Source organism: Theropithecus gelada, chromosome 2, assembly GCF_003255815.1.
Source record: "Theropithecus gelada isolate Dixy chromosome 2, Tgel_1.0, whole genome shotgun sequence".
In the NCBI taxonomy this organism is placed as follows: Eukaryota; Metazoa; Chordata; class Mammalia; order Primates; family Cercopithecidae; genus Theropithecus; species Theropithecus gelada.
This window is the reverse complement of record NC_037669.1, coordinates 27,276,235-27,292,614: the sequence shown is the minus strand read 5'-3', so window position 1 is coordinate 27,292,614 and position 16,380 is coordinate 27,276,235. Positions and strand designations below refer to the sequence as shown.

The 16,380-nt window shown below is 38.9% G+C and overlaps 1 long non-coding RNA gene across 1 annotated transcript in view; it reads left to right on the top strand.

The window, feature by feature from the left end:
* The first annotated feature begins 12,052 nt into the window (after positions 1-12,052).
* The window catches only part of LOC112618968, a 122,156-nt gene continuing 117,828 nt past the window's right edge, over positions 12,053-16,380 (top strand). The window contains exon 1 of the long non-coding RNA XR_003118151.1: positions 12,053-12,236. This is a non-coding gene — a long non-coding RNA (uncharacterized LOC112618968). The remainder of the gene's footprint in view (positions 12,237-16,380) is intronic.

Below are 16,380 nucleotides of genomic sequence, written 5' to 3'. Positions count from 1 at the left end.
GCATGAGCCACTGCACCCAGCATAAAGACAGAACTTTTAAATGGATACCTTTAAGATTTTTTTGTAGAAATAACCTTACATAAGTTTTCTGAAGCTAGAGCCTTTCTTAGACTGCTTTCCTAACCAAGTATGAGTATAACAAACTTTTCACCCTAGGATGAGTTACCTGTCTCATGTAGATGGACCATGAGCAATGTAGGCCATTGCTTCATTATGTGAGATAGAATATGTTCAGCTATTTATTTACAGAATCTATGAGTGCTTGCCTATCATTGAATATGTGCAACAAATCCATAGGGTGAATGCTATGAAGCTATTCCATCAAGGAAAAGCTATTCACCAAATAGATAAATTACAGCTATCATGTTTAAAGGTATACATACATCTATAAGAAAGGAATAGGGCCTCCAGTGCACATATCATGCCATTTCTTTGAGTAGGTTGCACTGGGGAATAATATTTTAAGAAATATAGGTAGTACTCATAGCAGATAGGAATAGCAGATCATTTGCTTCTTGCTGCTCACATTTGCTAAGACTGTTATGAAGATTTTCCCTGGGCACATGAATCAGTTTAATAATGATTGCTGCCAGTTGGTGGCTAGACATCAGACTGCCAGCCTACTCAACAGTGTTGCCATCTGCTATTTGGATTCACAGTGTGTTGCTGCTACGCACCACCTCATTAAGAACGGGACCCTTGTGAGCCATAGACAGTGGCTTATTCAAGCAAGCGAAGTAAACTCCTCCCTAAGCCAAATTTGTAGAGGCTGCATGCATCTCATCTTATTTGGAAATTGCTCTATGCTGATCATGTAGTCTGATAGCTCATTGTCTCTGATCACTTAGGTTTAGTATTTCAAGCCAGCTCCTTATTTCAAATTAGTGTCAAAATACAAATATGATTATTTCAAAGACTTGTAAAAACTACTCCATTTTTTTTGGTAATGCATTCATATCTTAAAGTGGTATTAGTCAGTGGGTTGCCAAACACATATTTTAATAAGTTATTATAATCCACTGGGCTTTTCTGGATAGTTCTTCCAGTCCTGAAGATTTTTCAGTTTTGTAGAATTCCTACTGCAGTTTTTATTTCTTGGAAATGGACTTTCAAAGGCTTTAATCATATTTCCTCTTTTCCTCTCCTGTTAAATATCTAAAAGCAGCTAGAATGCAAAATATTTGTATCTGTCAGATAGACATGAGTGCATTTTACCTGACAACCACGGATTATCTTAAAGTTTTAAACCCTGTTACAGAAAAAGAAAATTTATTTGCACAGGTCATATAATAGTTAGATCCTCTCCATAGCACCTCCATAGATAGTAGATCCTGTAGTACTTTAAGCATTAGGGTTACATATCAAAATTAAGCTAGTTTCAAATCTCAAAGGAATTCATAAGCTGAGATTTAAGTCTTGAGTACCCCTCCCCTTACTTTCCACACAGGTACTTAGTTCTCACACTTGCACTTACCAGCATCCAGAATGTATTTCTTAAGCCCTACACTTGTTAGGTACTCTATGAAAAAGGGCTTTAGGCCAGGCATGGTGGCTCACACCTGTAATCCCAGCACTTTGGGAGGCCAAGGTGGGTGGATCACTTGAGGTCAGGAATTTGAGACTAGCCTCACTAACATGGTGAAACCCCATCTGTACTAAAAATACAAAAAGTTAGATGGGTGTGGTGGCAGGTACCTGTAATCCCAGCTACTTGGGAGGCTGAGGCAGGATAATTGCTTGAGCCTGGGAAGCAGAGGCTGCAGTGGGCCGAGATCACGCCACTGCACTCCCTTCCAGGCAACAGAAGACCCCATCAAAAAATCAATCAATCAATAAATAAAATAAAAAAAAGTTGGGGGGTGAGCTTTGATGGGCAAAGAAAATTAGAAAGTGGGGTGTCTCAGACAGCATTCTCCAGGATGCAGATTCTGAGATATACTTTAATTGTAGGATATTTATTAAGAAGTGCCTTTTGCCAAACATTTGTTAAAAGAGAGAGAGAGAGAGAAGTGGAATTAGGTGGAGGGAGGAGATGAGTTATAATGCAGGTCCAACGACAGCCTTGGCCAACCCCACAGGGAGCTCTGGAGTTAAAATGGCCCTCAGAGATGTCCTGAGATGGGCAAGAGAACAACTCTGTATCTCCACACTGATCAATCCTTGGCTATGGGCCACTCCACAAAAAAGTGTGACCTTAGGTGAAGTGGTTCTCTACAGCTATGCCAATTCCTGAAGAGGGCTGTCAGCTGCAGGCTGCCTGCTAACATTACACCCAGCAAGTGGGGTGCAAGCCGTTCTCTGAAGGGGGATCTGGGTTGCACATCATACTACTGCCACATGGAACACAGCAAATCATCTCTTTTGGAGAGCTGCACTAAACATTCACATACGAATGGCTTTGAGAATCTGGCACTGAAGGAACTTTCTAATTTAATTTTTCTCCTGGTATCAGTTCATATCCTATGGAACTAGTTTTCCACAGAACGTAATTTGATAAAGGTCTCCCTAATCTTACAGTGCCTTGCAGGCTGTTAAAAGAACTGCATATAGATGGTTTGCTCTGGGCTTGCCTGCCCTTACAACAGGGTCTATCAGTTCTGCCTGAAAACTTTGGTGTTGCTATATTAGTTAAGGACCTGCTATACAATGGCATGTATGTACTGTGATGAAATGAACCATCACACCTTCATAGGGGTCAGATGAATGAATATGTGATGGATATACTGTGATGAACATGTCATAAAATAGTGACAATTCACTAAGGCCGCCAAGAATGAGCCTGTGAGAGGTTACCAGTATCACTAAGTACAGTAGTGGCTTTACTCTTTAGACCAGGGCTGATGGTAAATGAGGTGGTCAGAGAGCTGGGATTGTTAATGATTCAGGGGTTGATGGACCCTCAAATGATAGAGGGCCCTGGAGGACTAGTGCTTAATTACCAAAAGTCAAGAGGCCATAATTACTATAACAACTGGTGAAATCGGAGGGGTAGTTAAGGGGGTTTGATTCACAGGGTGTTTAGGAGATAATTAATTGAAAGTAACACCCCTACAGGCAAAATAGATGGGCACATAACAAGAATGCTGCTTAACGCCTATAACCAAATAAGGCACGAATGGAACCGCACTCCAATGACACATCCCTTTCTCAGTTCCCAGACCTGAAGCACTTTTCACGTAAGGAACCCACAGATGGAAGAACACATAAGTGGCTGGGTTACTAGGTCACAGGTCACTAGGAGGAAGAACCCTGCTATACAGGTATATACTTTGATGAAATGGCAAGTTCTTCCCCAAATAGATTTCTGACTATATGCTGGCAAGCAAGAATATCCAGACACTTCCAGGTTTACTGGGCACACAGCCTGAGTTGACAATGACACCTAATACTCTTCCTGGCAGCTAGGCCTGAATAGAGCTGTGCAGCCCAAGGGGTGGACTGAGCCAGCGTGGAAATGCACCACTGAGATCTTTTGCTGTGGAACATAATTGACTGGGGGGTGTCCCCGCTACTCCTCTCCATATCCATTGATACAGTCATGTCAAGGCTACATTTCTCGTGAGTTGTTTCCATAAGAACAACAGTGAATGAATGAGGCAGGTATACTAATAATGCAGGCCTATTCCTGTGCGGTAGGGGGCTCCTCCAATGGGCAACTTTGGTTTGAGTGTTCTTCATCTGACCACAAACTTTATCAGAACTGTGCTACAGTCTAAGCTTTTTGCTGCTCAACCATCCTTTCTTCCCTCTCTCCTTCTGTATTAGTCAGGGTTCTCCAGAGAAACAGAATCAATAAGTCCTATGGATCTATCAGTCAATCTATAAGGATTTATAATCAATCTATACGGATTTATCCTTATTTAATTATAAGGAATTAAATATAAATCCTTATTTATTATAAGGAATTGGCTCACACAATAATGGAGGCTGAGAAGGCCCCCAATCTGCTGTCCGAAGGTCTGAGAACCAGGAGCATTGAGGTGTCAGTCCCAGGTCAAGGGCAGGAGAAGATGGGTGTCCCAGTGCCACAGTCAGGCAGAAAATTCAAGCTTCCTCCACCTATTTTATTTGGGTCCTTAGAAGACTGGATCAAGCCCATCCACACTGGGGACTGCAATCTGCTTTATTCAGTCCATCAATTCAAATGTGAATTTCTTCCAGAAAATGCTTCATGAACACAACCAGAAATAATGTTCGATCAGATATGAGGCATCCTGTGACCCAGTGAAGTTGACACCCATAAAATTAACCATCACACCTCCATGGAGGCCAGAAATTTTATGTATTCTGAGGACTCTGTCTCTCTGACTTCCTCTCTCTTTAAACCCTTAGCCATTTTCTCCCCACCAAATAAATGTCTTGTAAATTGAATCCTGTCTTTCCATGTGTTACTTTGGAGGACTGGAACTAATAAATTTGGAGTTCGTTCTGGCAGGTAGTTTAGTTATTTACAGTTCAGCTTTATACTATTGAGGCTTGTTTTTAAGCTTTTTGTGTGGGTGGGGAGCAAATGTAGTACAGTTTTTAGTCAGGATACTTTAGCCCTACTCATATAACACGTAATCTTTCTGGGATCTTTAGTGAATGCCTGGTTTTCAGTCAGGACTCTCCACTGTGACTGGATGGAAATTAGATATTTCCCAATCACACGCTAATTTTGAGACTCGTTAGGCGTAGTGTTCCGCTAGGTACACAATGGAGCCACTACGTAGATTTCTGGATTTTTTTGTCTACCTTCTTCCTTGTTGATACTTTGTCCTAAAAAATTCAAACTATCTCAGTCTCAACTCCAATCTTCCTCTCCTCAACTCAGCAAGACTCTGGTCTCCTACGACGGAATCCAGAGTGCTCGCCTCGGAAAGGCAGGGTGATCAGAGGTCTCACTTTGTTTCCGTTCCTCAGCGATCAAGTTGTCTAAACTTTTCCCCCGGCTTCTGGAAACACTGATAGCCAACCTTTCTGTAAAATTTCTAACATAAGTACTTAGAGCTTTAATACGCTGTATTTTCATTAAAATTCATTCAAAATATTTTTGCAATTTTGCTGTGATTTATTTTGTGACTCCTGGGTCATGAGATGTATGTTCCTTAAATGAATGCATTTAGGAAATTTTTTGTTACCTTTATGTACTTGATTTCTGGTTTAATTCATACTCTATATGATTTCAATCTTTTGAAATTTCTTAAGACTTGATTTGTGATACAGCCTAACATGCACCCCAGAACATGTGGTAAATGTTTTGGGGTACACCTTAAAAGAACATGTATTCTGATGTTTTTGAATGTAATATTTTATGTCTTATTCATATTTATAGTACCAATACATAGCACATAGTAGAAACTTAACATATATTGAGTTAAATAATTCAAAGGTTTTATCCTATTGGTGGCAATTCAAGACCAAATAAGAGAGGATAATGATGATATCACTATTTCTGTTAAGATAGGGCTTCATACAACATACAAGAATGTCCAGTCAAGTCACGCAGTTTCTCCTCTATTCTAACCAATGTTAATGCTAACACTTTATATGATGAAAATTATCCCAGTATTTTTCTTCCTATGTGTCTATCAGTTTTCCCTTCATTGATTGTAAGAGCTATTTGACAGTAGGAAACAATTATCTTAGGAAAAGTTAGTGACATTGGTCTATAAAGCTCACAGAGACATAAGAAATGGTTCATTTTATTTTTTCATTTTTCACCAAACAATTCACGATTGTTTCTGAGATTACAAAAGATTAGACAATAGCTAATATCTCTATGCAATGGTCAAATTTTTCAAGTAGAATCATTTTTTAATTTTCCGAGTTCCAATGTCACTTTCTCCTTGAACATGACTCAAGGTTAAAACTTATAAATATACACCTTCTAATGCATTTAACTTTCCTATTTAACCCTTCTGCCAACATTATTCTGGACACTGAAGTTTTGATTATAAAGAAGGAACAAAACAGATTTCGATGAGTCTAACACTATGTTATGTAGGCTTACAAGATGCTTCTTGTGTACGGTCCCATATCTTTTCAACCTCTGAGTCCAGTCATGGCTCTGTTGAACAGTTATGGAAGATATTACACTGCTCTGTGCTGACACTGTCTCACTTCGAGCATGCACCAAGACTCTAGTTTCGTGTCTTAAGACCTCTCTGATGTAGCAATGTGCGATGCTGAGGTACCATGTGGGCTCTCAGCTCTTTGCAGCCCAGAGGGATGGGGTGGTGGGGGCGGTGAGTTAATGCCCCAAAGGAGCAGCCCTCAACAAACAGGAGGTGACTGCTGATGGAGAAATATTTCTCCATTCTCCCTAAGGCAGACAGTTCTGAGATAAAGTTTAAGAAGAATCCTAAGAAAGTTCTGCATTACGTAGCCATTAATAGGGGTGGACCACTTGATAACAGCAGTATCTGGTTTTGCTTGGACTTACTTTCCCTTTTCCCATGTTCACTCCCCTGCCTCTCATTCCTGCTCCTGGGTGCTAGACTCATAAATAGAATGTGTCTACCTTTGTCTCAGGCTCTGCTTTCAAGAATAACCTAGATTAAAACAGTGGGTAAGTGCATTGTTGGTACATTACATAATGCAGGGATGTAATTTTCCTTGACTCTGTGCATGCTACAAAGAAACACTTATTCAGATGGCAGCATAGTTGAGGATTTCCACCTTTTTCCTTTTTGAAAGCTCATGGTCCATCCTGAGCCTGACCACCTAAAGAAAAAAAAGTTGTCGTAATTAGGTTACAGTTAAACAGGCAAATATCTTTGTGAGGATGACTCTAAGCATTTTTTTTTTTTTTTCTGTCTGAGGGAGTCCTCAGCAATTTGGCTGGATATTTTTGTCTAATATGGAAGAGCCCTCAGTCTACTTAATCATGCAAAGATTTGTTGCTTTGGAGACAAGCATATTAAATTTCTTATTTTCCTTGGTAAAAAATCTGGATCTTGGCTGGGTGTGGTGGCTCACCCCTGTAATCTCAGCACTTTGGGAGGCTGTGGAGGGTGGATCACTTGAGTCCAGGAGTTCGAGACCAGCCTGAGCAACATGGTGAGACCCTGTCTCTATTAACAATATAAAAAAATTTTTTAAAAAGTAAAACAAAAAAGCTGGATCTTTTAGTGCTATAACCCCTTTTTGTTAAGATAAAAAAACAAAAATTACTGGAACACTATCAGGGCTTTCTTCATTCGTGAAGGAATGAAGGAATCCTCTGAAAGATACTGAGAGTTATTAGAAATAAATTGAGGTTGTCCATATGCTAGCACTAAGTGAAAACGTTAACAATGATACTTTTTCACTCATTTGGTTCTGAAGACACTTCAGAGAACAAAATTGATTAAAACCCCTCTCTTATTGAAACTGTATTCCAGTGGAACAGAAAGTTAAGACAATAAACCAAGTAAATCATTACAATACATTGAATTTAAAATAAAGGCTACAGCCAGGCATGATGGTGCACGCCTGTAATCCTAGCTACTCAGGAGGCTGAGGCAGGAGAATTGCTTGAACCCGGGAGGGTGGAGGTTGCAGTGAGCTGAGATCGTATCTGTACTCCAGTCTGGGTGACTGAGCGATGCTCCATCTAAAAAAAAAAGGCGGGGGGTATGCAGATGAAAATAAACAAGAGATGGTGTATGGCCTGAATTATGTACCCCCAAAATTCATATGTTGAAGGCCTAACCCCTAGTACCTCATAAGGTAACTATGTTCGTAGATAAGGTTTTTAAGGAGGCAATTAAGTTAAAATGAGGCCCTTTGGATGGGTCCTAATCTAATCTAAATGCTGTCTTTATAAAAGAAAATTTGGGCATGCAGAGAGACACCAGGGCACTCACTCACAGAGAACAAACCATGAGAGGACACAGAGAGAAGGTGGCCAATGGCCAGTCAAGGAGAGAGGCCAAAGGAGAAATCAAACCTGCTGCCATCTTGTTCTTGGACTTCTAGTCTCCAGAGCTAAGAAAATAATTTTCTGAGGGTTAAGCCACTGGGTCTGTGGTGCTTTGCCATGGCAGCCCCGCAAACCAATCCAGATGCTGAGAGAATGTGTAAGTTTTTTGTTTTGGTTCAGCTCACTGAGAAAAATGACATTAGAACAAAGACCTGCAGAAGAGTGAGTTATATAAATATTTGGGGGCAGGAGCATTCTGGAAGAGGGAAAAGCAATCCCCAAAGCCCTGATCTGGAAGGAGGCCAGGGAGGTTTGATACACAGAGCATTAGAAGATGAGGTTAGAAAGGTATGGGACAGGGAGGCAGATCACAGGAGAGAAGGGTTCTCAGTGGATGCAAGTCCGTACTGTGCACCAACAGGATATTTTGAAAAACTGTGAGGAATTTTGGCATTACTGTGATTGCGGTGGTGGTAATGTTAGTGGGCAGGCAACATTTATGTTAAAAGAATAGCCATGCTTAGGACCCTTCCACCTGGCAAAGTATTTTTTCCACATTCTATGTGACTTTAAAATGCCCTGCTGCTCATTCATGGAGATGTAACACTTTATAACCTTTTATGCTAACCTCTAAACTCCATTAATGACAAAATAGGTTACTGGGATCAACTTCTCATTAAACAAGTAAACATTCTGGATACAAATATTTGATCAAATTTGGGGAATCTTTGCTAATACTTTTTCAAGTATTTTTCTGCCTGATAGTTTCTCTCCTTGACTTCTGAAAGTCCAATTTCATGTAAGTTAGATGTCTTTATATTATTTCATGAGTCACCATGTTCTGTTTATTATAAACTTTTTTTTTTTCTCAGTGCACTTTAAATTTGGATGATTTCTATTGACTTTTTTTTTTTTTTTTTTTTTGAGATGGAGTCTTGCTCTGTCGCCCAGGCTGGAGTACAATGGCGCAATATCAGCTCACTGCAGCCTCCATCTCCCCAGTTCAAGCGATTTTCCTGCCTCAGCCTCCCGAGTAGATGGGATTACAGGTGTGCACCACCACATTCAACTAATTTTTGTATTTTTAGTAGAGATGGGGTTTCACCATGTTGACCAGGCTGGTCTCAAACTTCTGACCTCTGACCTCAAATGATTTGTCCACCTCGGCTTCCTAAAGTGCTGGGATTACAGGCATGAGCCACTGTGCCTGGCCCTCTATTGACCTATCTTTAAGTTTCCTGATTCTCCTTACTGTGTGTCCAATCTACTGATAATCCCATCAAATAATTTCAGTTATTATATTTTTCAGTTCTAGGGGTTCCATTTTGTTCTTCTTCTATTAGTCGTATTTATCTTGAAATTCCCTGTCTTCATTTATCATATCTACCCTTAGTAAGAATCTTTAATAATTTAAAATAGCCATAAATATATTTGAAATTCCTTTTCTACTGATTCCAACATCTGGAGGTCTATTTCTATTGATTTATGACAAAGGTGATGTTGCAGAGCAGTGGGGAAAGGACTTTCTTTTCCAAGAAAAACTTAGGTCAATTGGATAGCTACATGAAAAAAAAAAAATAGTCCTCACTTGACACCATATGCCAAAATTAATTTTAGGTAGTTAGCACATCTAAGTGTTCCAAGAAAAACTTAAGGTTCCAGATGGTAACGTAAGAGAATGCCCTTGTCACCTTGGAGTAGGCAATGATTTCTTACAGGTTAGCAAAAGCACTAACCATGAACAAAAAGTGATAAATTAGACCTCAATAAAAATTAAAGATTTACCTTTATCAAAATCTAAAAATAAGAGAGTTAAAATGCAAGCCTTTAATTAGGAAAAGGTGTTTGTTTGCAGCACTTATCTAGAATATACACATCAAGTAGAAGAAGATTAGCCAATAGAAAAATGGGTGAATGCTTAAAAGCCACTTTACTAAAGAGGATATCTGAGTGGCCAATAATTACATGAAAGATGCTCTTTATCTTTAGTCATCCGAGAAATGTAAATTAATACTATATAAACCCCAAATGTTGGAGAGGATGTGGAACAATGAGAACTCTCATCATATAATGCTGGCAGGTCTGTAAATTTAAAAAACTGCTTGGCACTGTAATTATAGCTGGTTATGAGCAAACCTTTGATATGTATCCCAATAGAAATGTGTATCTATGTGAACCGATTCACAGAATAATGTTCATGGAAGTATTATCTGTAATAGCTCCAAACCTGGAAAGAACTTGAATGTCCAGTATCAGCATAAGGGACCAGTCACAAAAGACCACATATCATACGATGCAATTTTTGTGAGATGTCCAGAATAGGCAAATCTATAGAGCAGAAAAATTAGTGGTTGCTTGGGGCTAGAAAGGATAGGGAATTGGGGTTGTGGGAGTAATTGCTAAAGGGTATGAAGTTTCCAGGTGATGGAAATTTTCTAAAACTGACTGTGGTGATGGTTGCATATATCTGTGAATACGCTGAAAGCATTGAATTGTACACATTGAATTGCACACTTTAAGTGGATGAACTGTATGGCATGTGAATTATATCTCAATACATCTGTAATTAAGAAAAAATAACAGCAAAAAGAATAAATTGTGTATACTCATATAACTGAATTTCATACAGCCTAGAATAAAATTTTAAAAAAGACTTGTTACATGCAATGACATGGATGAATTCAAATATAATATAAAGTGAAATAAACCAAGTATTATAAAATATTTACCAAGCAATTCATTTCATGTGAAATGTCAGAATAGACAAAACTAACAGGGGGATGAAGAATGCTACTATTAGTTAATTTCTTGAGCTGGGTTGTGGTTGCCCGGACATGTTTGTGTTAATCTTTGAAAGTTTACTGAAACGTATTTGTCATTTGTACGCTTTCCTGTATGCTGTACTACAACACAAGTTTTATTAAAAGTATTTCTAAAAATCCAATTGTTCAGTAAGTTGTCCTATAATATGCATTAAAAAAGAATTTAAAAATACACGCGCATTTCAAAAGTTATTTTTTGTGGGTTAGGGTTATGGAGAATTTATTTTCTCCTATATATGTCTCAGAATTTTCCAAATGACCATGGAAATTTACATTTATCACCAGAAAAAAATACTATTAAAATACAATTGTCTGAGATAATCTTGTGTTACTTTTACACTAAACTCATTTAGTTCAAATGTGGGGACTTCAGCTTTTGCTCCCAGATGAAAAGAGCTTGTCATTTTGGAGCAAAGGAGGGCGTGGCAGTTGGTCAGAGTGTTTCCTGGTGGCCTAGGAGACTGCCAGGAACTCATCACTGGCCACCAGCCTAGGGGGAGGAGCTGAGGTGCAGGTGCAGGGAGGGATTCAAGAGACTGAACTAAACCTGGGTGGGTCCCTAGTCCTCATAAAACCTGGATCCTAACTGCAAAACTATGGTCGGGCCTAGGAAGCGGTGGAGGACTCACTGGCGCTCTAGCCTCTGTGCTGGGTGCATTAGTGATTAGGCTTTAATCATCACAGTCCTCATGATTCTATTTTTGTAAGGCCAGCAGCTCAGAGTGGTTTTTACATTGTCAAAACAAAGACGAATACGCGACAGAGCCAGTTCCAGGCCCAAATTCTAGAGTATTTGCTTTCTGGCTCTTTACAGAAAAAGTGGGTAAACTTCTCGATTAGAGACTCTAGGCAGAATTCTAAGGTATTTAAAATGTTTACCTGGGAATGCGCTTGCTGGCGAGGCGGAGCCGGCGCCGGCGTGAAGCAAGTGTGCCCAGGGGCACTGGTACCACCCGATGCTGGATTGCCTAGGCTGGTCAGACGGAGCAAATCGGAATCCACCGAAGAAAATTCACCTCTGAAGGATCCAGTCTGGAAAGGGATGGCCAGGCTCTTCCTGGACAGGGGTGACCAAATGGATGAGGATGCTCTCTGCAGCCCTCGGCGGATCGCAAAGGAGCAGGGCTCCGGTCTTCTATCTGGGAAAGCATCTTTGTCACTCGTCGAGAAGCCAACGGAGCCCCTGCGGAGTTTTCTTTCCCTTTCTCTGCGGCGGGCAGAAGCAGCGCATTGAGCAGTTCGCCCGGCTGTCTGCAACTTTGCGAGCTGAGCCGCGTGGGTGCGGCCGGCCGACCGGCGCGTGCGCAGTGAGCTCTCAGCGCCTCCCACCGCGCAGGCTCGGCGTTGGCCTCCGCGCCCCGGGCTAGTGTGCCCTTCTCGGGTCCCCTAGGTCGCGGGGCAGCCGGGGCGGAAGGGCTCGTTCATTATTTTGAGAGTTTGTTGTGAACGTCATAACCCTTCGTCCTTAAATATTGCCGATACTTGACCTACGCAAGAGACAATGTCATGTGATTCAGCCTAATATCTCAGTATGTATCCCCTCAGAAAAAGGGATTGTTCTACATTCTCAACCCCGCGCTATTGACATTTTGGGCAGGATGAGTTTTTGCTATCTGTGCCCGTAAGGTGGGGGTGACGGGGTGGGATGGGGGTGTCCAGAGCTAAACAATCACTATTTAGCAGCATCCCTGGCCTCTACCCATTAGGTGCCAGTGGCAAACCCCTCCCCCAATTGTGACAACCAACGATGCCTCCAGACACTGCCAAACCCAAAAGGTGTGGTTGGGGGGTGGAGAGGGGAGGGGTGGTGGTGAGGGTTGGGGGAAAAAGGAGAGGTGCAAAATTGCCTCATTTGAGGACCACAGGATCACAATGCGCATCATCATACTTAGGAAATGTAATTGTTAGATTACAATAATCGTATATATTTCATATTTGAATTTCCTCAGTTGTCCCAAAATGTCCTTCTTTACCCTATAGTTTGTAAAATGTAAATCCGAGATTTAACAAGAATCACATAGTGCATCAGTAAGAATCATATATTGCAGTTGTCAAGTCTCTTTCGCTTCCTTCAATATAGAACAGTTCCCTAGCCTTTTTTTGTTTGTTTCTCCTGGTATTGACATTTCTGAAAAGTCTAGCCCAGTGGTCTTCCAGAATATCCTTCAATTTAGAGATGTCAGATTGGTTCCTCATTATACGATTCACGAGTAATATGTATGTACACACGAACATATATGCAGGAATTCTACCTACGTGAATTTTATCTATTTTCAAATGACTTTTTAACTGTCATAACATTTAATTTAAAAAGCACCCTCTGACCAGCGATTTGAAATATTTTTATCACATCCATAAATTTCCACATTATATTTGGATCTAAGATATATTTTCTTTTTTTTCCACGTTGATCTTATTGTCTGCTTATGGGCTAATATTATACTGTTTTTATTAGAGACTAAATTTCAGTATCTGGTAGGGCTAGACTGCGTTATTGCTGTTTTCTGAAGTTTTTTTTTTAATATGCTTGGTTATTTTTTCATGTAAACTATAGAATATAGCTCCGTAAAAATACTTTCTAAAAAAAAAACTTCTGCATATCTTTTCCATTTATGATGTTGCATTTTCCTTTTGACATTTTTTTCCTTTTGAAAAGCAAGGTTTATTTTTTCTCTTTCTCAAGTTTCAGCTTTGTGTCTTTCAAGAAAGCTTCATAAAGGTTTTTCACTTGTTAAATTTATTCTTAGAGTATTTCTCTTTTTTTGTTGGAATTATCTCTTCTACTTTTCCTTATAACGGCTAGGTTCTTACATAAATTAAGGTACTGATTTCTGTGTCTAATTTTGTATCTTGCAACCATATTGAATCTCCTGTTGCTTCCAGGAGTTTCATGTTGATTGTATCTGCATCTCTGTTTACACTTTTATATAATTGCAGTGATTATCCATTTTGAATTTCAAATTGCCCATCTTTGGTCATTTTTGGCTCCTTTATTTGACACAAGCTCAAATGTCTTGATTGCTTTCTGACACTGTAAGAGTTCCAGTGTCATATTGTACATTTACTGCCTCACACGTAGAATCAGTCATTTCTCAAAGGTTTCCTGATTGCTTCTAGTGAAAAAGGTATTTGGATGCTACAACCTGCACTTAAAGATGTTCATGGTTAAATGGCTTATCCCTTCCCAGACTCTTCAACACAAGATCTAGGAGAGATGTAGTTTTTCAAAGAAAGATGAAAATAAATAATAACTTTGTGTTGATATTCCAATTCTAATAGAAGATTATAGGGTTTTTACTTACTTGATTTTATATTGCATCTCTTCCCCGATGCTGAAAATCATGGCTCCTAAATGATATTAACAGAATAATTTACTTTTCTCCATAATATATATAATAGTTTCCAAAATCTACCAGTATTACAACTGTTAGTAAAAATGTTAGATGTAGTTAAATACAGTTAGGCTTATTTATCTCATATTTTAAAATCTAGGTTGCTTTCTGGGTGCAGTGGCTCACCCCTGTAATCCCAGCACTTTGGGAGGCTGAGGCGGGTGGATCACTCAAGGTCAGGAGTTCAAGAGCAGACTGGCCAGTTGCGCCACAGTGCTGCAGCCTCGGTGACAGAGGGAGACTCCAAAAAAATAAATAAATAAAATAAAAAACTCGATTGCTCAGTTAAAAAGAAAATTAAATCCAAAATCCAAAAGGGAAAAGAACCTTAAATATATCTAACGTTTTCTTTTTGAGTGAAATATCTAATTCATACATTTCATTATTTATTTAAATTATCAGTTTTGTTCTGAACACTCTAGCTGCATCTTGTCAATTCTAATGTCATGTTTTCATTTTTTTCTAGAAATTCTCATTATTAATTGATACTTCCCTTTGCGGCAAGCTATGTTTAATAGAAAAATTTTAAATTTCAAGATGGGGCTTTCTTATGTTTTGATTATAACTTTCTAGTTTTATCATTATGGTGAATATTTATATTATATTTATGTGATTTATTGAGGCATACATGTCTGTATTGTAAATTACAGTCAATTTTCATAAGTGTTTTTGTATTTTTTTGTCTAAGGTAAATGTACTATAGTCTGCTATTATTAGTGTATTTCGATTTCTCTTTGAATCTCTTATAATTCCTACGTATGAAAGTAGCTGCTGTGTTACTCACTGCATACCTTTTCGTAAATCTTTTATTTTCACTGTGAATTGTAGCCTTTAGGATTATAAGATGTTCTTTGTCTCAATAATGGTTTTTGGTCTGAATTTTATTTTATTGAATTTCAAAATCTCAATTCTTTCTTTTTTTAATGTGCATTTTCTTAGTAGACCTTTACCCATCCTTCCTTTCATTGTTAGCATTTCTGAATTGTTTTGTTTTAGGTGGGTCTTTGTCTTTTATATACAGCATAGAGTTGGGTTTTCCTTTAAAATCAACCTATTTTTCTTTTTGTTTTAACACTGAAGTTGAGCCCTCTGTTGGCTGATATGTTTGGTCTCAGTTATCTCCTGTATTATATTTACCTGTGTAATATGTAGCGTATTTGATGGTGATAAGTGCTATTGAGGAAAATAAAGGAGAAAGGGTGCATAAAAAAATGCTGGGGAGAATATTCTATTTTAAATAGGTGGTCAGGGAAGGCCTCACGGAGGAAGTGATTTTTGCACAAACACTTGAAATAGGCAAAGGAATGAATCATTTGGATAAATGAGATAAGATTGTTCCTGACAGAGGACAGCTAGGCCCAAGGCCCCGAGGCATAGAGTACCTAGTATGCTCTAAGGAACAGCAAGGGAGCTGGTGTGATCAAAGCTGGTAAGCAGGAAAATAGTAGGAGATAAGGCCAGAGGATCAGATAGGGCCCTGTCAGTAGGGAGCAAAGAATCCCTCCTTCAAGAGGAATTTTGGTACCAGATGTTGAAATAATACATCTGCTATACCACAGTAATAAATTAATGACTCTATGAGAACACATAAATAACCCTGGGAATTCCAGTCGAGGTAGGAGAGGAAACTAGGCTTGCGGGTATGATATTTTGGGTACAACTCAAATTATGCATAAAAGAAGTTTCATATTTGCTAACTTTGAGGGTTGGATTACTAAGAACCTTTCCCAACCTGTACGATTGCAACAATCCTTGAATATTCTTCAAGTCGCTCATATTTCAGTTTGTACTTCATATTCCACCTCCAAACATATCAGATATAGATAACAACTATAGCTTTTGGCTATTTATCTGAAGCTGTGCATTTACAGAGGAAGAATCTTATTGCAACATTCCCATTAATGAAAGGTATTTTGACTAATGTTCAAAAAGCATGAAAAACTAAAATTCTATACTCAGAAGCTTGATAAAGGACAGAAAATGAGAGATTTTTTGAATTTTTTTAAAAAAGTCAAGTATTTTAAAAGAGTTTTTTGTATTTTTTGTGTTGTTTTTCTTTTTGTAAGAAATCTGTTTTGACAGAAAACTATATGGCAGATGTGTGCGTGTGTTTGTGTGTTTTGGGGAGGAATAGGGATGAATTCAGTCTGTAATCTGGAAAAACTGTGTATAGGATGGGAACAGAGAAGGGACAAACTTTATATGTATACACAGGATTACTTTTTCCTTTTCATGATGTGTTTTATTTGGAAGCATTTACATCTTCTCTTTTTCTTTTCCT